Here is a 20,955-nt window from a genome sequence, read left to right on the forward strand (position 1 = left end):
ATTGGGCGTGTTTAAAAATCGGCGCCCAATGATTTGCAGCGACACGATTATGTCTTTGAAGTTTCTTTCCCTTTCTATGATGTTTTTTTCTTTCTTCATGTCCTCTCAACACACAACACAACTCTTAAAAATACAGCTGGGGCTAAAAGCTGCTTATTCTACTTAAAAATACTTAAGAGCGGCTTATCGATCGATTTCATTGATGTTTAGTATTTCCACCAGATGCATGATGGGAAATAATGTAAAAAAAATCCAGATATGTTCTTACAAATAATGACTCTGAGATCTGGCTTCTTATAAACCTCATTTTCATTCTGCTTTTCAAATTGTTTGAAAGGAAAATGTGAAAGTAGAGCTGAAGGTGCCTGGTGTGGTCTATGGGTTGGGAAATATCTGATTAAATGGAGAATTGTAAGTGAATGTGAATGCGTGTGTGTCTTCCTGCACAGACTGAAGGCTGCCTTACTGAAAGCCATCCTGCTTTATTCCAGTTGTTTGTCTCTGCCCCCTCATGCTGCCACCTTTGCTGTTGAGTAGCAGTTGATCTCATTGACCCTACAGTCAGCTCCTGTCTTGTGGTGGATCAGAGACAGAGGAGGGGGTATGTGTTTCTGTGCTTCTAGTTGTTGATGATTGTGTATTTGTGTCTGTAAAATGAGGTGACTCTTCACCTCTGTCTCCTCTCACAGGGAGAAGATGATCTGCAGCATCCTGCTGATCATCATCTTCACTTCATGTGTCTGTGGTCAGTTTCCATCTTCACTTTATCAAGTCCAAATACTTTGATCATCATCTGTTTGCTTAGATAGTGCAGATTATTGCTATAACATGTTAAAGAGTGTCTGCTCCTCTCTTTCCCTCTCTGTCTCCTCAGCAGCAGCATTTGAAGTGAATGTGACACAGAGCTCCTATCAGGCAGAGGAGAAGCACAACATCACTCTGGAGTGTTCACAACCAAACCTGACAGCTCCTGGAGCTCCCTGTATATCATCTGTAACCTGATAACTGATCACAGAGTCTCATTCCTGTATCATGTTCATGAAGGTGTTGAGGTGTCAGAGTCTCAGGATGAACAGTTTGCAGGACGAGTCCAGAGAGACAATGAGAAGGACGACTCAGACTTCATGTGTCCAGGCTCAGGACTGAGGACTCTGGTCTGTATCTGTGTGAACTGAAGACTGATTACGGCTTCGGCTCTGGAGGATGTCGACTCAGCATCACTGGTGAATTCACATAGTGGATTTAATATTCGTAACATTTTATTGCAACAATATAAAACAGAAAACAGTGAAATCCTTTCTTTCAGATTGAAATAATTTGCCTCTCCTTAAAATGAGCTGTTTCTTTTCTTACTCTGGATACTTGAGCATATTTTGCTGCTGGTTCTTGTTCATTTGGAGTTTTTTCCTGCTGAGAGTTAACATGAGATTTAAAGCTCAGATGTTCCAGTAGTTAGCCACGAAGAACCTCTACAGAACTGTCTCTGTTTGTGTTGTTTTGTTGTTCATACAGGCAAGGTAAGGCAAGGCAAGTTTATTTACAATACACAATTCAACAATAAGGTGATTCAAAGTGCTTTACAGAGACAATTAAAACAGTAGAAATTAAAAGCATGATTTAAATTTAAACAAAAAAGAAAGAAAGGACAATAGATACAATTAGAACAATAAAGATAAGATTGAATAAAAATGTAATAAAATTATATATATGAAAGATAAGATTAAGTAAACTACAATAAAAATGTAAATGATGATCAAATCAGTAGTTAAAATATGATTACGTTTTGAAACTCAAGCTTATTTGGTGCTTTATTCAAATGCAGCTGAAAATAGATGTGTTTTCAACCTGGACTTAAACACACTGAGTGTTTCAGCTGAATGCAGCTTCTCCATGTCTGGTTCTGACTCTGGGAACTGATAAAAAACGGATCCAGATGACCTGAGGGACCATTCAGAGCTATATAGACCTGCATCAGAATTTTAAAGTCTATCCTCTGATGGACAGGCAGCCAGTGTAAAGACCTCAGAGCTGGACTGATGTGGTCCACTTTTTTGGTCCTACTGAGGACTCGAGCAGCTGAGTTCTGAATGAGCTGCAGTTGTTTAACTGACTTTTTAGGTAGATCTGTTATTACAATAATCAAGTCTACTAAAGATGAATAGATGGACTAGTTTTTCCAGGTCCTGCTGAGACATCAGATCTTTTAAACTTGATATATTCTTAAGGTGATAGTAGACTGACTTTGTTATTGCCTTAATGTGTTTTTCCAAATTTAGGTCTGAGTCCATCACTACACCCAGATTTCTGGCCTGGTTGGTAGTTTTTAGGTGTATAGATTGAAGCTCTGTGGTGACCTGTAATCATTTCTCTTTGGCTCCAAAGACAATTACCTCAGTTTTGTTTTTGTTTAGCTGGAGAAAGTCCACATCCAGTCATTAATCTCCTCAATGCATTTACCAAGAGCCTGAACAGGGCCTCGGTCTCCTGGTGACATTGTAATATCTGAGTGTCATCTGCATAGCTATGGTATGGTTATTTTGTTGATTTTTATCATCTGTGCCAGTGGGAGCTTATAGATATTAAACAGAAGAGGTCCCAGGATGGAACCTTGGGGAACTCCACATGTGATTATTGTCTGCTCAGATGTAAAGTTACCTATTGACAAAGTACTTCCTGTTCTCTAAGTATGTTTTGAATCAGTTTAGTACTGTTCCGGAAAGATCCGCCCAGTTCTTTAGTCGTTCACTGTATCAAAAGTAGCCCTGAGATCTACTAAAACTAAGACTGACATCTTTCCACCGTCTGTATTCAGACATATGCCATTAAACACTTTGGTCAGAGCAGTCTCAGTGCTGTGGTTCTGTCTAAAACCTGACTGGAAGGGATCATAGCAGTTATTTTGTGTTAAAAAGTAATAAAGCTGTTGAAAAAACGCTTCTTACTTAAAAATCTTACTTAAAAATGGGAGATTTGAGATTGGCCTGTAGTTGTTCATTTGTATCTTGTCAAGATTGTCCTTTTTCAGTAGAGGTTTAATTAGAGCTGTTTTTAGAGGTTTTGGAAACACACCTGACATTAGGGACTCCAAAATCTTTGAGACTCCTTTTGAAAAAACCTGTTGGCAGGATGTCTAAACAGCAAGAGGAGGAGTTCAGCTGATGTCCTCCTGGTCTTTACTGTTAATAGGTTGAAACAGTGTCATGGTGTTTAAACCGGTTTTTGGTGGACACGGTACATATGCTGAACCCGCTCAGCTTTCATACACTCTCTTTTCTCTTTTTCGCCATGGAGACTGCTTCCTTCCAGAGATAACATTAAAGGGAACTCCGGTATTTTTAAAACTAGACCTTATTTCTGGCTTGAAATACGTTCATCTATTCACCAAGAGCAGTTTGGTGAAAGTCGGCGTCGTTCGGAAGATATTTAGATTCCTCGAGATCCATATAACGGAGTGAATGGGGCTTAGACGATGCAGCCTCTAAATAAGGCATTATCTGTCTTTATTTCACCAATATTTTAAGATGAATGAATGAATGAATGAACGTGTACTATTGCACTGTTAGCTCATAGCTGCAATGTTGTTGTTATTGGCGGCTATTAGGGTGCTTATAGAGGGCTTTCTACAGACTTGTCTACTGGAATGACGTCATCGACGCCCACTGTTGCAGCACAGCTCATTCAATCCGGTAACGACGTCCATCATACTAAAAGTTGTCATCCACGTCATCAAAATCTGTTAAATATCCTGCCACGTTGCACAAAACTCTCAGTAGCAAACTACGTGTGAAGTTAGGCGACTGTCACGGAGTAAATAAGCTGTGCTGCAGCCTTAATGGGAGCAATAGTATCCATAACATTTAACATTTTAGAATTGGACCTACTGACGAGCTCACTGACTGAACCCCCGGACAGGGCATGTGTTAAAGAGAAGACCTAGTTAAAGATCTCACTACTGTTTTCAGTTATACACCGATTTGAGATCACTGCTGTTGAGACATTTATGTGCACTGAAATCGTACTCTCGTTTGCGGAGGTGGTCTGTATGACCACTAAAACGGCCGAGTCTGGGAACGGGTGAATTTACAACACTGGTTGTGAATTCACTGGCTGTGAGCAAATGCACTTTCGATAATTTGGAATGTCAACGAGCTTCTTTGCTGTGTACAGCCATTAAGACCGGAAAAAGCAACTGCCAGAAATTATGCTCTGAGCGGACCAATCACAGCCCTTACGACCCGTGACGTATAGTTAGAATGTTTTGGAGGTGAACGTCGTAGCTACGTCGTCGAAATGACGGAGAAGTATAAACTACGTTTTAAAGATCAGTAAGTCTAGAGTGTGCCCCCTATTCTGTGTGGCCTCTGCTACATGCTGAGTCAGCCCAAAGTTGTCCAGAGTGTTACTCAGGTCTTTCGTCCCTTTGTCCTGAGGGTTGTCCATGTGGATGTTAAAATCACCAACAATAATTACACAGTCAAAATCAACACAGATCATAGACAGCAGTTCACTGAGGTCATCAAAAAAGTCTGCACAGTATTTGGGGGGCCTGTAAACATTCAGAAACAGGACTCTGGATGAGGCCTTGAGCTGTATAGCCATATATTCAAAGGACTGAAAACTTCCAGGAGATAACTGCTGATGTTGAAATGATTCATGAAATAAGACCGCGACCCCTGTTAACACAAAATCCAAAACTCAAAGCAAATGAAGAGAAAACACACAAAATGCAGCAGAACAACAGTTTCTCTGACAGCAGCAGAAGATTTACCAACAGCTGCTAATGATGAGGGAAATGTTTTCTATTTCCATAAATCACCTTCATTGTTGTCCTTTACAGCAGCTGCTTATCACTCCCAACCTCAGAGACCAACTGAGAGTCGACGACCAGGCAGCAGAGGATGGATCAGCGTCTTCTCTAAACTGGAGGATTAATAGCAGTTGCAGTAGCTCTGCTGATTATACTCATCTCGAGTCGTTGTTTCACTAATCCAAACTAAAAATCAGTGCCTGAGAGGCTCATGCAGAAAAAAAACCTTAATAACTTCTAATCATTCCAGTAGATGGTAGTAATGCTCCTTACACAGCTGATGTGTTCGCTGACATCAAACTGTAGTGGTTCACAGGAAGTGATGTTTTTCTTTCTAATGACACAGACAGTCAGTGGGTCTACATGATGAGATTAACTCGATTATAGCTATAGTTGGGTTATGCTCCTTATCCCAGCAAGGGTAATTATCCTTGGATATATGGCGGTGAATGAATCGAATCACTGGTACAAAGCATGTCTCAGTACGATAGGTGGCGCTGTGCCCATTTCATCTATCGCTAACAGAGACCCAGTTTCTGTTTTGCTTGTGCTTCTGTTTTGTGTGAAAATCAGAACAAAGAAAACGTCTTCAGACAGTTTTGTTCTGAGCAGCGTCTCACATGAACTCTGAGATCTGAATCTGTGTTGAGTTTTAAGTCAGTGAGTACATTTAATTTAAATGGTATTTTCAAGAACAAATGTCACAAAGTGCTTTACAATAAAAAATAAAACAATAAAAAAGATCATAACTGAAGCACATTACGAAATTAAATAAGGAAAAAGCATACCAAACAGTATCCAATAATTTTCAGAAAACCAGGTTAAATAGATGTGTTTTAAGAAGCTTTTTAAAAATGTCCACTTTTCTCACACATCTTAAATCTAATGGAAGAGAGTTTAGGAGCAACACCTTCTGAACAATTTCTGAATCACAGTCTCCTTTAGTTCTCAGCCTGGATGGAGGAACAACCAACAAACCTGATCAGAGGACCTCAGAGTCCTGTTGTTATGATGGGGCTGCAGCAGATCTGTGACATATGAAGGTGCCTGAACACGCAAGGCTCTGAGTGTGAGAACAAGAACTTTGAACTGAAAACATTGCACGAGGCATAAAGGGGAGGAACCGTGAGAGAAACGTCTCTTTACACATTCACCTACTTGATAGGTGAATGTGTAAAGTGTGAGTTTATGGTCCCCTTTTTTTCTGTCGACAGCAACCACATGTATGTTTGGTAGCAAATCGAAAGCCGCTGTACCCACAAGCTATCAGGCTCTGTGCTTAGAGTGGGTCCTTCAATAACCTTCCATTCCTTCTCTCGCCGCTCCGTACCCCCTCTGCTCCCCGGGCGCTGTAATTGGCTGCCCCACCGCTCCAGTGTGTGGCATCTGTCTCCATGAGTGTGTGACCCTGTGCATGTGTGTGTTCAACAGGTACCAACCTGGATGGGTCAAAATACGGAGAGTAAGGAATCTCTACATAGGTACAAGGTCTCCATCTTCTGCAGAGAGTGCTGCAGGAGTGGTGACAGTGCAGCTCAGATGAGGTTTCTCTGGAGAATCATGCTGCTCTGCAGCAATCTTTGGAATTTTCTGAAGTAATGAATGAATTATGAATTAATCATTTAGTCACCAAGAGGTTAATTATGTGTATGTAACTTGACTCTTTATGGAGGTAAAAATTCTCCTCAGCAGCACTTCTCCCATGGTGAAAAGTTAATGTGCCAAGAAAACATCAACTTTAGCACATTTGACTGTATTTGCAATCAAACTTAGTATACTTAAACTTGGGTTTACTTTACTTTTTTACTTTTTTAAAGACACATAGATAAACTAACACAAACAAAAATCTAAGAACAGAAGAAAAAAAGGAGGAAATAAAGAGAACAAAACCAACAATGTCATGAATTTACTTAAAGTCCAAGACGTCAGCAGTTCGTCATACTAGAACGTGAGAATCGTGAGAATCACCCACATGTGCACAACAACATATACAGATAAACTGGCTGTTTCAGCTTAGAAACCAGTTAAAAAGTTTCTCATTGTTCAGCTTGATGATGTTGTTGTCTCATTCATCTCCATGACGTAGTTGCATTGTACTGCCATTACGCGCCAGGGGCCCAGTACATCCGTCTTCGATGTTTGTTCTCTTATCTGAGTTTTACCTCTCGTTAGCGACTTGCCAGCCAAGGCTGAAGATCATCCCCTACCCTGGTTTGTTTCTCTGAGGTTTTCCTTCCCTGGGACTCCTAACATGCATGCTTTTGGATGGTGGGAGGAAGCCAGAGTTCCCGGAGAGAACCAACACATACACAAGGAGAACACAGAACTCCACACAGAAAGGCCCCAGCCAGGAATTGAACCTGGAACCCTCTCGCTGTGCTAACCAGCACACCACCTTGCAGCCCCTTCAGCCTGATTACTTCCCTTTCCATGGTGACCTCTGAAAATTGTATTAAAGTTACTAAAAGATGAGAAAAAAGAAAACCTTTGTAGAGCAGCTGAAGAGGCAGTGACAACTGGGGAAGCCGGGGATGTTCACTCTGACTTTAAATGTTTGCTGAACAATCAGGGATTCCGTGCAGGAGCGTAGTGGTCCTGATCTGCATTATTGATACAAAGAGCAGTGAGACAATGGCAGGTTCATACAGAATAAAGACACATTTAGTCTGTAAACATACCTTCATGCTGTCTGCCTCGATAGAGAGTTTGGACCCAATATACTACAAACTATCAAGTCTGACCTGCCAAATTAAGCATAATCTTAGAAATCTAATGTTGCTGAAAAGTACAGTACCTATCCAAGACGGGTGATAATAACAAAATGACTCACACATTAGTTGAATATATTCGCTCATAATCAAAGGCGCAAAGGAAAAAGTTTGTCCTTAGCATTCAGTGTTCAGTGTTTGCCGAGGCAAACTGGTGAAAAAGGCTGGTTCTGTGGTAGGCAGAAGGCTAGACCCTGTCAGTGCTGTGGTGGAGCAATGGATGAGGAGGAAATCATATTCTGTTTTGGAGAACAATAAACATCCTCTCCACAGCATCCTGGCAGGACAGAGGAGCAGATGCAGAGAGAGACTCATCTCACTGAGCTGCAGGACTGAGAGGTTCAGGAGGTCCTTTGGTCCCACAGCCATAAGGCTTTTTAACAGTGACTGCTGACATGTTCTTCTGAAATTTATTTAATTAGTCATTGATTATTATTATTATTCTCCTGGGCTCTCTTTTTATGCCCCAGTTGTGGGGGTGTGGCCAACACATCACATGCATTGTCCTTTGAAAAAAGCTAGTGGAATTTCAACTTCCATGTTTTACAGCAAGAAGAGAGGTAAGTCGACAATTTATTTTTCAGATATCATGTTTCTATTGTTAAAAATCTATTTTTGTCTTTAATATCAAAGTCTTTACTTCAGTTTAGTAACACTTTTATGAAGGCACAGTAATTTTAACCCTTTCAAAACATGACTTTTATGTAATGTCCTTTGTAGTTTACGTCAGGACTTACTAACCCCCATTTTTAATACATCAGGGAGTAGAGGGCTAAGTGAGCCAGGGAGGATTTTGTTAAGAATTGTGGCGGGAGATTCAGATTTAGAGCAGTCTGAAGATGAGATGGCTGAGGCCCAGAGAGAGGAGAGGAAGACGAAATCCATCAGAACTGGAAGCCCTCTGACTACTTCCAACAGTACATCGCTGACCAAGTTTTTAAAGAAATGTCAGAACGAACAAACAATCGGGAGGTGTTGATCACTGGAGGAAGTCTAAAAACCACACCAGAAGAGCTGAAAACCTTCTTTGGCATGTCTATGTACATGATATGCCTCGGATACCCTAGGATTCGGATGTACTGGGCGGCGAGGACAAAGATCCCAGTTATAGCTGATGCAATGAGTCGAGACAGATTCTTCAAGATCAGGCAGTCCATCAAAGTCAAATGATCTTGATGTCTCTGATGAGGACAAGAAGCGTGATCCCCTCTGGAAGGTGAGATCTCTCTTAAACTGAGTGCAACAAGGTTTAGCAAATGCATGTCCTTGCTGATCATCCCTTATTGGGGATTTACTCACACTTGCGGCTCTCTGGTGGTATTGAGGTGGTGGTGGTCTGTGGGTATCCTTGTCCTTTATGGCAGTATTACTCCATGGCTGGCCCTTCCACCTGGCAGCCACAAACATGTCAGCAAATGATGCAGCTTCAACTGCAGTTTTAGGATTATGTTCTTTTATCCAGACCTGAAGCTCAGGGGACAACATTCTTAAGTATTGTTCCAGGATTATCATTTCACCAATTTCTTGTACAGTTTTACCTTTAGGCTGTATCCATTTCCCATACAACTCCTTTAGCCTCACATAGAGTTCTTTGGGGCTTTCTCCAGGCTGAACATACAGGGACCGGAACCTTTGTCTGCAAGTCTCTGGGTTAATAATCATACTTTCCCAATATGGCTTTTTTCACCTCATTGTAGTCCAGCGACTCATCAACATCCATATTAACATAGGCACCCCTTGCCTTACCAGTGAGTGGAGGAATGAGGCGAAAGACCCAGTCTGTTTGTGGCCATCTACAAGCAGCTGCAATTCTTTCAAAGGTAACCAGGAAATGTTCAATATCATCTTCACTGGTTAACCTCTGCAGTTTTGGCTCATGACAGACTGGTAACTGACCTGAGGGAGGGTTGGTTCTGATGTTGTCTGGTGGGGATGAGGCCTCGGCCTGCCAATGGTTATTCTCATCACTTGTCTCCTGCAGGTCTGGATCAGCAGTGATAGGCCCGGGGAAAGGAGATGTGCGAGCCTGCACTTCCATTTGGAAAAGCTGAAACTGATGTTGCAAAGCTTTAAAACGTTGATCTTGACGTGTAAATTCATGTTTCAGTTTTACCTCCCGTGCCTCCTGCTCCCATGAAGGCCCGCAAGATTCCAGCCACATCTGTCAGAGTTGGTTCCCTAACATCTTCACCCTCAGTGCCTGCTGCCATTTCAGAAACTCTAGCCTCCACTTCCTCTTCATGAGTGGTTTGATCTTCAGCCATTTTGGTCTCTGGTTTCTTTCTCTTCCCACGGTGCATAGCTGCGTCCTCAACTGAATGATCCCACCACTGCCACTGTGGCTCAGGTGATCCTGAGGGACTGTGAGGGACCGAGCTGGTCAAGCACGAGGACGCAGATAGATTAAAAAAAGAAACGGGTTTTATTTACCCAAAGAACATAATATCAGGGCCCTTAAAAGAAGTCAAATGAACAAAACAAATTAAAGTCATAATAACTTCAAACCAACTGTTCAAATGATAAGTAACTTAACACAGAAACCATACTAACTTAACAAAGAACCAAACTGACCTCCCAAACAGGAAACAAAAGAGAACTTAAATACTGGCTGATCAGACTCATTTTCAACACAAAAGGGGTAACAAATACTAACAAATAAACTAAGAAACAGAACCTAACAGTTAATTTAATAATCACTCAAACAAAGAATGAACAAAATAACTAAATAAACAAATGACTTGTAAATCTAAAGGAATACCTTTTAACATCTAAAGGACTTAAACGACACCGTGTCCCCCTCTGATGAAGCTGCCTTGGTACAGGCTCATTGCACTTCCTGTGTATGTAGCTTTGCCTGCAGCTTGTGCTCACTTTTGCCCCCCCCCCCCCCCCCCCAGCTCTTACATGCATCTCCCCAGCACCGATAGAAGAAGAAAATAGGTTTAACATCCATCCATCCATCTTCTATACCGTCAATCCGTTAATCGGGTAGCGGGTGGGCTGGAGCCTATCCCAGCAGTCATTGGGCGAAAGGCCAGGTTTAACATATAAAATAAATTTAATAAAGTTGAAAATACAATTAGATCTAAATGTGCGTGCTTACAAACAGAAATAATGTATTTCACCTTAATTTAAACAAATATGTAAACAAAGTGTTGGTGCATGGGGTTACTGACTATTTAGCTGTGCGGCTGTAGGTGCAGCCGTCACACTGTGCTAACCAGCACATCACCTGGCAGCCCGTTCAGCCTGATAACTTCCCTTTCCATGGTGACCTTTGAAAATTGTATTAAAGTTACTAAAAGATGAGAAAAAAAGAAAACCTTTGCAGAGCAGCTGAAGTGAGGCAGTGACAATTGGGGACACATTGAGATCCAAACACAGTCTGTAAACATACTTTCATGCTGTCTGCCTTGATAGAGAGTTTGGACCCAATATACTACAAACTATCAAGTCTGACCTGCCAAGTGACCCATTATCTTAGAAATCTAATGTTGCTGAAAAGTACAGTACCTATCCAAGATGGGTGATAATGACTAAATGACTCACACATTAGTTGGATATATTCGCTCATCATCAAAGGCGCAAAGGAAAAAGTTTGTCCTTAGCGTTCAGTGTTCAGTGTTTGCCGAGGCAAACTGGTGAAAAAGGCTGGTTCTGTGGTAGGCAGAAGGCTAGACCCTCTCAGTGCTGTGGTGGAGCAACGGATGAGGAGGAAATCATATTCTGTTTTGGATGAACAATAAACATCCTCTCTACAGCATCCTGGCAGGACAGAGGAGCAGCTGCAGAGAGAGACTCATCTCAATTAGCTGCAGGACTGAGAGGTTCAGGAGGTCCTTTGGTCCCACAGCCATAAGGCTTTTTAACAGTGACTGCTGACATGTTCTTCTCAAATTTTTTAAATGAGTCATTGGTTATTATTATTATTGTTGGTGTCTAATATACAATCATTGTAAATATTTATATTTTTATGAACTACTTGACTAATTTGAATTTCCGTCATGGGGGATGAATAAAGTATTTTTCTATTCTATTGTATTCTATTCTAGCCACCTAAAAATCATTTTTGTTTTGAAGTAATATCTAATTAGATATAATGCAATTTTGGGAGACTGGACTGAAGAGAAGTTTTGGTGCAGTCTGTTGGGTTTCTTAGTCAGGAAATTGTTTTTGAATTGACTCTGTGTGAATGAATTGGATTCATTGGATTACAATGAATTGAACTCAAATTGGCCTGAATTGGATTATATCATTGAAATGCCCGGAGATGACATTTGTTGTAATTTGGCCTTATATAAATAAAACGCTTGAATGCCATTGCAGGTAAAACATATCAAATGTGGAAAAAGGTTTGTTTTGGAAACATTTTAAAAACTGACATTATTCTGTCTTGGTAAACACTGCTGGTGGGAAACATTACACTTGTTGCTGAAAAACTGGCAGAAGTGGACCTTCCAACGTGACAGTGACATGAAGTATTCAGCTGAAGTCGTCAAGTGATTAACAGAGAACAAAAATCAACATTCTGGAATCCGGACTTCAATTCCATCCAGAATCTGTGGTCTGGATCTGTGGTTCAATTTTCCAGTGGAGGCATGAAGAAAGCAGTCATGACTACCATAACATATAATTAATGCATTAAAATTGACTTGGACAAGAATATTTAGAGATTTCACAGAAAGAAAGTTTAAAAATGTATAATCATAAAACTGAACAAGAGAGCAAAACAACACAGAAGAAGGTGGCTGAGAACAGAGCGCTATTGCTCTTTTTTAGTCTTATCATTAAAATGTGATGTCATCACTGATGATGACATCACAACTGATGTCACCTCTGATGTTGTTTGACATCACAATTGATGTCACCTCTGATGTTGTTTGACATCACAAATGTTATATAGGCCAGACATTTTCACTCCTTTTTACACAGTTCGTCAGGAGTTTATCTGAAGAAACACGTCCAGTTTTTGAAGCAAATTTGAAAGTCACAATAAACGGTTTTCACATCGCCTAAAAAAACAACACTTAATTACTATCTTAAATAGTAATTTTGACAAGCTCTTAAAAACAACAAGCAAAATGAGTCAAACCAAGATATCATCTGCTCAACTTCAGTGGTGTGACATGGTAGACGACGATTTACCTGAGGATTTCTACACATATACCATTACTTTTGGCGATAATGAAATTTATGAGGAACCCACCAACAAGTCAGAAAATGACCGGTTTGAAAAAGAACAATGCCAGGCCTCTGAGTTTTCCCCATCTCCTCAAACAGTAAATGACGAAGAGGAAAAAGAACCATCCCAGGTCTCTGCTGCGGCTGTGACTCCTCATTCCGAGGACGTCCAGCTTGAGCAGGATCATCCCCAGGCCTCCAAAGTTCGTTACGTCACCTGGAAGCTTCCAATTTCACAAACTGACAAACAAGCCCAGGCCTCCAATAAATATAACATTACTTTTGGCAGTAACAAAAGTTATAAGGAACCCACCAACAGGCAAGAAATTTTAACATCAAGCCTAGAAAATTACCTGTTTGAAAAAGAAAAATTCCAGGTTTCCTACAAATATAACATTACTTTTGGCAGTAACGAAAGTTTGGAGGAACCCACCAACAGATCAGAAACTTTAACATCAAGCTCAGAAAATGAGCTGTTGGAAAAGGACTCAGGTCTCTGCTGCGGCTGTGACTCCTCATTCCGAGGACGTCCAGCTTTGTGCAGGATCATCCCCAGGCCTCCAAAGTTCATCATGTCACCTGGAAGTTTCCAATTTCACAAACCGAGGAGATTCCATCTAATGCCTCTGCTGCCGATGAAGATTATGGATCAGAGAAATTACAGGAATCTTACCAACATAATAAGGACAAGATCAACTATTTATACCATCGGATGGATATTATCAGGACTAAGCTGCTGAAAAAGAATTTCTTTCTAACACGAGAAAAAGACAGAGTCGCAGCAGAGAATAGCTGCTCCATTTCTGAGGAAAAACTGAAGGACCTGGAAAACAGTTTGACGTGTGAGCGTCATCTCCGTGAAAAGTGTGAGCAGGAGCTCAAGGAATGCAATGAAGTCATTGCAGAATTTTGTGAAACACTGAAACCACCAGTATCTGAAACTGAATATCAGTCAGTTGTGAAACAAGTAGAGAGCTTGAAAGAACAACTCAAAGAAAAGACTGCCTCCAATATTGATCTTGCCTCCAAACTAAAGGCACAGGAGGAGGCAACAAAGACACAGGAAAAGAAGGTGGCAGAACTTATGAAGGCTGTATTTCTATCCGTAATCATCAAGCCAGAAGAAAAAACTGAGCTGTACATCCTCCCAGAACTCCATTTAGATCAGATACGTCTTCCACCAAAGAACATAATTGTGGAAGAGCTGGCTTCACAAGTGGAAGTATCGAATCCAGAAGTGGAGGGAGTCAATGAAACAGAACCACAAGGGATCCCTGAGCAACCAAAAGAGAACGTTACATCAAAGAAGCGTCGGCGTAAGAACAAAAAGACGCCAGAAACCATTGTAAAGAACCAGCCGGAAGTCATCCAGGAACCTCAGGACACGGAGGAAATTTCATCACCGATCCATATCCAGGAACCAGAGAAGATTTCTGAACCCGTGGAAGAAAAAGAAATAGAAAGGGCTTCTGAAGACTCACAGGAAGTGATTCCATCAGATTTGGCTCATCAGGCTGGAGTGCCACAACCAGACGTGGTCCTAGAACTGGAGAGTTACATCGAAATGGAATTAGTCCCACAACCAAAAGATGTCTCAGAGCCACCGAAAGAGAAAGTTTCTTCTAAAAAGCGTCGGCGCAAAAACAAAAAGACGGTAGAGACCATTATAAAGAACGATCAGCCAGAACTCATTCAGGAACCTCAAGACACGGAGGACATTTCATCCCAGATCGTTGTCCAGGAACCACTTCCAGAAAACAATCAAGAAAGAACTTTCATTGTCATCGAAATGGAACCAACCTCTAAACATTCAGAGGACTCTCCAACATCAAACCCCTTACATGCCACAGAAGACATGTCTCTTTAACTTGCAGTACCAGAACAAGCAGTGGACAAGTTTAACCCCTCAGAAGAAAGACCAGAGCTGCCTTCAATGTGGAGGCGCTTCAAAAAATATATGACGCCAAAACATCGCCGACAATACAAAGACAACAGCATCAAGAGAGAAAGTAGCAGCAGCGTTTAGTATTCGCACATAAGACTAGTCAACCAATGAAATCTCTATACATCCTGTTACAGTAACATCAATAAAAATACTTAAAATGTATATATCTTTTGTACGGCTCTATCTTTTCATCCTGAACAACTGCACTGACTGAAAGTATCAGTGCATTGTTCTCACAGCTGTTAAGAGCATTATTGTGTCATTCAAATAAGAATATGAATAAGATCCTACACAACTTATTAATACATTGATTTATGTGTTTAAATATAATAAAACATCAAATAAAACAGTTTAAATCAAATAAAACACAGTAAAACAAATTACGCACTTGTTTGGATTCTTTTATCAAAAGAAGAAACAGTTTTACTTGTCAATTAAAAGGTCATTTTCTTCAAAAGTTATTCTTCCAAGGAAAAATAAGGTATTTCTTAAATTGTTGAGGGTTTTATATCACCTTTTATTGTACATATTTATGCACTGTGCTTACATAGAGTTGATACACTCCTTTTTGAAAGGAACAAGCATTGACCCCACAGTGTGAAGGGTTAGAACACTACATGCTTACAGGAGGAGTCAAAACAGGTCAAAACATTTGAACCATGAATAGATTTTACTGGTGTTAAAAGATGAGTTTCACTGTTTAGTGTCACGACAGCTGGAATGTACATCAGCATATGAATTAGTGTCTAACAGGAGGACTCCACTCTGGACGCAGCAGAGGACATCTTGAGAAAGTGGAGCCAAAGAGAGTAAAAACACCAGGCTGCTTAAAGCTGCTTGATCTGACTGCTCAGGTGTTTTTTGTGTGTTTTACCCATCAAACACACCTCCATCCTCTTACACATGAGGAAACTCTGGTGATCGGCTGCATTTCTCAATAGAAATTAGATATATATATGCACGTGATTTTGTTTAAAAAGTTAGATAACGTATGTGTGTAACAACTTAACTGCAGGAGTATTTGTTGGAATGAAACGATGCAAAAAGTTTAATAAACTTTTAGTAAATTGTTGCTCGTGTTCTTTAGGCTCATCAGAGCCATGTTTCCTCTTGCCTGCGGAAGGATTAAAGATCTTGGACTTTCTACATAAAAACAGTGGAACAAAGAGTAGATTTTATTTAACAATCTGACAACATCATTTACAACAAAAAGTATTCTTCAACAGAACAGAACAATTCAGGAAACACTAATCAGCATCAACGCCTGAACTCATTCAGCAGTGTGGTGAAAACAGAAAAATACTGAAACTTCTCTGTTTAAAGGAGAAACTTTCAGCTGTGGGGCAAGATTTCCCTGCAGGCTCCTGATTTTCTCTTTGTTCACTCAGTCTGTTGTTTTCTGTCCTCACTTTAGTCAACACAGTCCGACAGTAAAAAGCTCATTCTCTCTCTTTATCTAGTGTTTACATCAGGGGTGTCAAACTCAAATATACAGTGGGCCAAAATTTTAAATTGAACAAAGCCGCGGGCCAAGGTTGAACAAATTAACCTTTTAATATGGAACCCAACAAGTTTTAATTTAACAATTAATACTGAACAAGCAAGGCTTATATAACTTTAAAGTCCAGGGGTGCAAAATTGTTAATAATAATAACAATAATAATAATAAAAACCTATCAATGGCATATTAAATTAAATTAAAATAAAAATTGAATGCCTCCTTTCTGTTTGCAGCCTTCTGAGGTAAATGTCAAAATTAGCTTCTTACACAGGCTAAAAAATTTGAAAAAATTTCATCTCCTTTACTTTCTGGCTCCTTTGAGCTGTGTCCAGGTCCTTATATTTGTCCAGGTGTTTCATTTCATAGTGTCGTCTAATATTGTACTCCTTAGTTACTGACGCGTTGGCTCCACAAACAAGACAAACAGGTCTGTCTTTTACATAAACAGATATTCTGTCTCCCACCTGTCCAGAAAAGTTCTATTTTCTGCCTTTCTTTTGGCCATTTTTTGGCAGGGTAACAGTGACAGCTGTGGTTTGAGGTCGAAGTGTGGTCTGGGGGAGAGGCACGGGGATGCGGGGTGCATGGGGCTTTCAGCTACTGACACACAGGAGGGGGCATATCTGCCTCTGTTCTAATTGACGCACCAAAACAACAGCAGATCATTATGGGATTTGTAGTACAAGCGCTGAATGCTGTGTTACAGCGCTGCCGCCGTATAATACTGGCGGGCCAGCTCTAATATTAATTTGAAATTGCCTCGCGTGCCAAATATAATTACACTGCGGGTCAAATCTGGCCCGCGGGCCAGAGTTTGACAACTATTGTTTCCATCACTGTGTCGACAGCACAGTTACACATGTATGCTGTTCAGTCAACGTTGACTTTTTATGCTGTTTCACATGTTCTGCTTTGAACATAAAATCTGACATCGTGGAGCTTTTGTCATTAGCATCAAATATTTGAAAGAATGTTGTTGGACATAAAAACACATTTTTCATTTTGAACAGACTTCAATACATTCAAATTGTAAGAATGTTTGTGTCAGACAGGAAAAACGGGATCACACTCCTCAGCCTCCCTGGTAAGGTCTATTCGGGGGTACTGGAGAGGAGGAACCACATATTCACAGTTTTCTGTGTAATGGTTCGTTATAAAAGAAGAGTCCACAAAGCCTGAGTAGCAGACCTGTGCTTCATCTTGACTTGAGGCATTTCAGGAGAAACTGTCTTGCAATTACAACCCCAGGGAGCCTCCCGCAGAATGAATCTGGTTTTAATTATTGTTAAAACTGGTAAACTTTCTTTCACTTTAATGTATATATATATATCAAGTCTCATGGCATACCAATAACCATTTGAATGATAGAGGATCAGTGTAAATAACTAAAATGATTTAATATAAAATTACTCCTCTGCATGTGACCCATCCAGGTTGGTTCCTGTTGAACACACACATGCACAGGGTCACACACTCATGGAGACAGATGCCATACACTGGAGCGGTGGGGAGCAGGGGGGGGAACGGAGCCTTCCTCAAGGGCACCTCGGCCGTGGAGGTGGAGGTTGACTACCACTCCTCCAATTGTCAGTCCACCAATTTTTTTTGAGCAGGGAGAATGGGAATGAAAGGTTATTGGAGCACTCTGACCACAGAGCCTGACAGCTTGTGGGTACAGTGGGACACGTTACAGCAGAGCATTATGGGATTTGTAGTACAAGCGCTGAATGCTGTACTTTCCATTTACTATCAAACATACAACTGGTTGCCGATAGGAAAAATATTCGATTTAGTAGTGAAGGATGAGGCCGCAGCCCGTTGAATGACATGTGCAGACCGTGTTCTGAAGACATGGCTGCAGTACGTGTAAGTTATCAACGATCTATTGGTGAAACTACTCGTCCCTGGGTGGAACTCGAACCACCAACCTTTCGGTTAACAGCCGAACGCGCTGGCCAATTGACTCTAAGCTGGGGAACAATAAGTCTGTATGAGGGGGGGGGAAGGAACAAGGGGAAAAGTGAACGAAAAGAGGAATTTTTGAGAATATGAGGGAAAAAAATGGAATGGACTTGTAGTTATTTGTGTCTCTGCTGTCCATTTCAAGTAAAAGCACACATTCTGGTGTAGTAATTTGAGAAATCTAAGCAAACATGACACTCTGCTGTAGAATAGTATATGAGGCTCATGATCCAAAGGTAAGTGGTTCGATTCCACCACTGGAAGATGACACAAACTTTTACCAAGTGTTATCAAATGTAACTAAATGTACTTTTATAGTCATTTTAAAATTTCTGAATTAATTGCTGCAACAGTGTAGTCGTCTTCTATGAATGAGTTTGCAGAAAAAACTAAAGACACTCACTGAAATGTAACAAATTTATTACTAATTTCACACACACACACACACACTCAGAAACACGTGTGAAATTAAACCTGAAGCAATAAAAAAAGGAATAAATTAAACAATTAAAAATAGAAAAAAATAAATGATAAATAACATAAATAAAGTAAAAGCAATATAGAAAATAATTAAATTTAGGAAATATTACAACAAGAGCAACAAGAGTAAAATAATAATAATAAAATAGAATAAACAAATGATAAATACCAAAATAAAATACATACAATAAATAAACAAAAATTTATGAAAATTTAGAACAAGAAACTATTTTAAAAAAACAAAATAAGTAAAATAAATACAACAAATTAACAAAAGAAGAAAATAAATTAGAACAGCAGTAAATTAAAACTTTTGTTTTTCTTTTGAAACTATTTATATTATATTACATGCATATTGAAAAGAATGTCACCCCATTTTTTTTTCTTCCCTCTTTCTCCTCATCTCCTCATCCACTCCAGTGACATTTGGTTATTTTTGGGACAGTATATATTCCCATAATACTGCCCATGACCATTTTCCTTAATGCGCGGCAGGTGGCACTGATGGCATTTGTTCTTTTCCACCGTGCGGGTGTAAACTCTCCGGGTTGGCGGAGGTGAGGGCAGGGGACCAGATGGCACAATCTGTTTGCTTCCAGTTGGGATAACAAACCCAACTGGCACAATGAAGGGGCTGGGGTTTACAGGAGCTGGAAGTGGTGGCTTACTGAACAACTGCCTCTGAGCTGCTGACTTCCTCTTATCCACTGCCTGTCCAACTGTACTCTGGGGCAAGTGGTACTGATGGTGGGGACCAGGCCGTGGAGGTACAGTTGGAGGGTGCACTTGCACAAGTGGAAGAGGCCTCGCAGCAATAGGGACAGAGTCAGGCAGGTTGACCCCTTGCAGCAGAATGCTACTGTCCTGCCTCTTCAGTCTCTTATCGTGCCACTGAGTCAGTGTTGTTTGATTTATATCAAACAACTGCAAAGTAGTGCTCTGCATCACAGTGGCATTCCCAAGGACAAGCTGCCTGATCTTACTGTAGTCAGTCAAAATCAGAGTCCATCTTGTCAGGCTTTTGTGAATGTTGCACAGCTTGACACAGATGGACTCTACAAGACGACTACAGTCTGGCCACTGGGCAGGAGATCCCGAGGATGCCAACACGCAGCGTGTTGTGCTCTCCACACCAGGCGTAAATTCAGGTCTCTTTTTAGAGCACCTAAAGCGTCCTGTGGTAAGACGCACCTGGTGACGTGCAGCGTATGCCACCCGTTGCTGGTCATACGGCAGAAGGTTTTGCCACAGTGCTGTTATTGTACTGGCCTGCTGATTCGTCAATGTTTGACCAGTTTCTGTCCTCAGACCCACCAAGTATTCTGCTAGGCCGTCCACTCTGTCCATCCCTGGGATGCCGCGCTCATCAACAGCCTGGAAAAGACGTAGGAGTATACGTCAAAATTAAAACACAATAACACAACTAGAAAAGCAGAAGTTATATATGAAGTTATAATGAACTTAATTGAACTAAGACTTACCGCCTGCTGCACAGGTGCTGCTGGGGCCAGCATAGGTGCCCCAGAGGGACCAACAGTTGCTGTGGAGAGAGTGACTGGTAGGATGTTGAGGGGAGGGGCAGAGGCTGTGCTGGAGGTACCAGCTGTTGGTCCATAAGACAGTGTGTGCTCAATCTGTTAGATGTAATAAGACAATTATTAATATCAATGATATGTTATACATTGACAAGCAGGACATTAAGACGACTGACACCTTTTTTATGCAAAAAGACTAACCAGCTGCTTCTCAGAGGCTGCTGGGGTGGCGGTGGCCATTCTTGACCCAGCTGTAGCAGCAGCAGCAGCAGAGGCAGTGACTGTGAAGGCAGTGGACAGGGGAAGGGCAGAGGCTGCACTGGTGATACTGGCTGACTGGCCAGATGACAGCTGAGCCTGAAAAAAAAGAAATAAAGAAATAAAAAAAACACGCTCATCATATTACGAGTGCAACAAGAATTCTGTATAAGAACACTTACCAGCTGTGAGAGTTCAGCAGGTGTACTTGCTGGGAGGCTGGTGGGAGTATGAAGAGCAGGAGCAGAGCAGGTAGGAAGGGCTGACTGATCAGAGTGTGTGGACTCATGTACAGGCTGTAAAATGTAATTTGGTGATTATAGAAATTTATTAAATTGGATTTCATCTTTTTGCATTATTACTTTATTAGCATTTTCACTATAATTATAATTCTATAATTATTACCAGTTGTTGTTCAAGTGCTTTTAAGGTGGAAACAGGAGGACCAGGAGAGGGCTGGAGAGAGGTGGGAGTTGAAGTGCGAGCTGAGCTGGTGGTGACAGTGGCTGGATCAGACA

At 40.9% G+C, this 20,955-nt stretch overlaps 1 long non-coding RNA gene across 1 annotated transcript in view; it reads left to right on the forward strand.

The window, feature by feature from the left end:
- Window positions 1-312: 312 nt before the first annotated feature.
- Window positions 313-20,955, forward strand: part of LOC140276975 (uncharacterized) — a 137,808-nt gene continuing 117,165 nt past the window's right edge. The window contains exon 1 of the long non-coding RNA XR_011909062.1: window positions 313-601. This is a non-coding gene — a long non-coding RNA (uncharacterized lncRNA). The remainder of the gene's footprint in view (window positions 602-20,955) is intronic.

Source organism: Leuresthes tenuis, unplaced genomic scaffold, assembly GCF_036924035.1.
Source record: "Leuresthes tenuis unplaced genomic scaffold, fLeuTen1.0.hap1 SCAF_19, whole genome shotgun sequence".
Classification (NCBI taxonomy): Eukaryota; Metazoa; Chordata; class Actinopteri; order Atheriniformes; family Atherinopsidae; genus Leuresthes; species Leuresthes tenuis.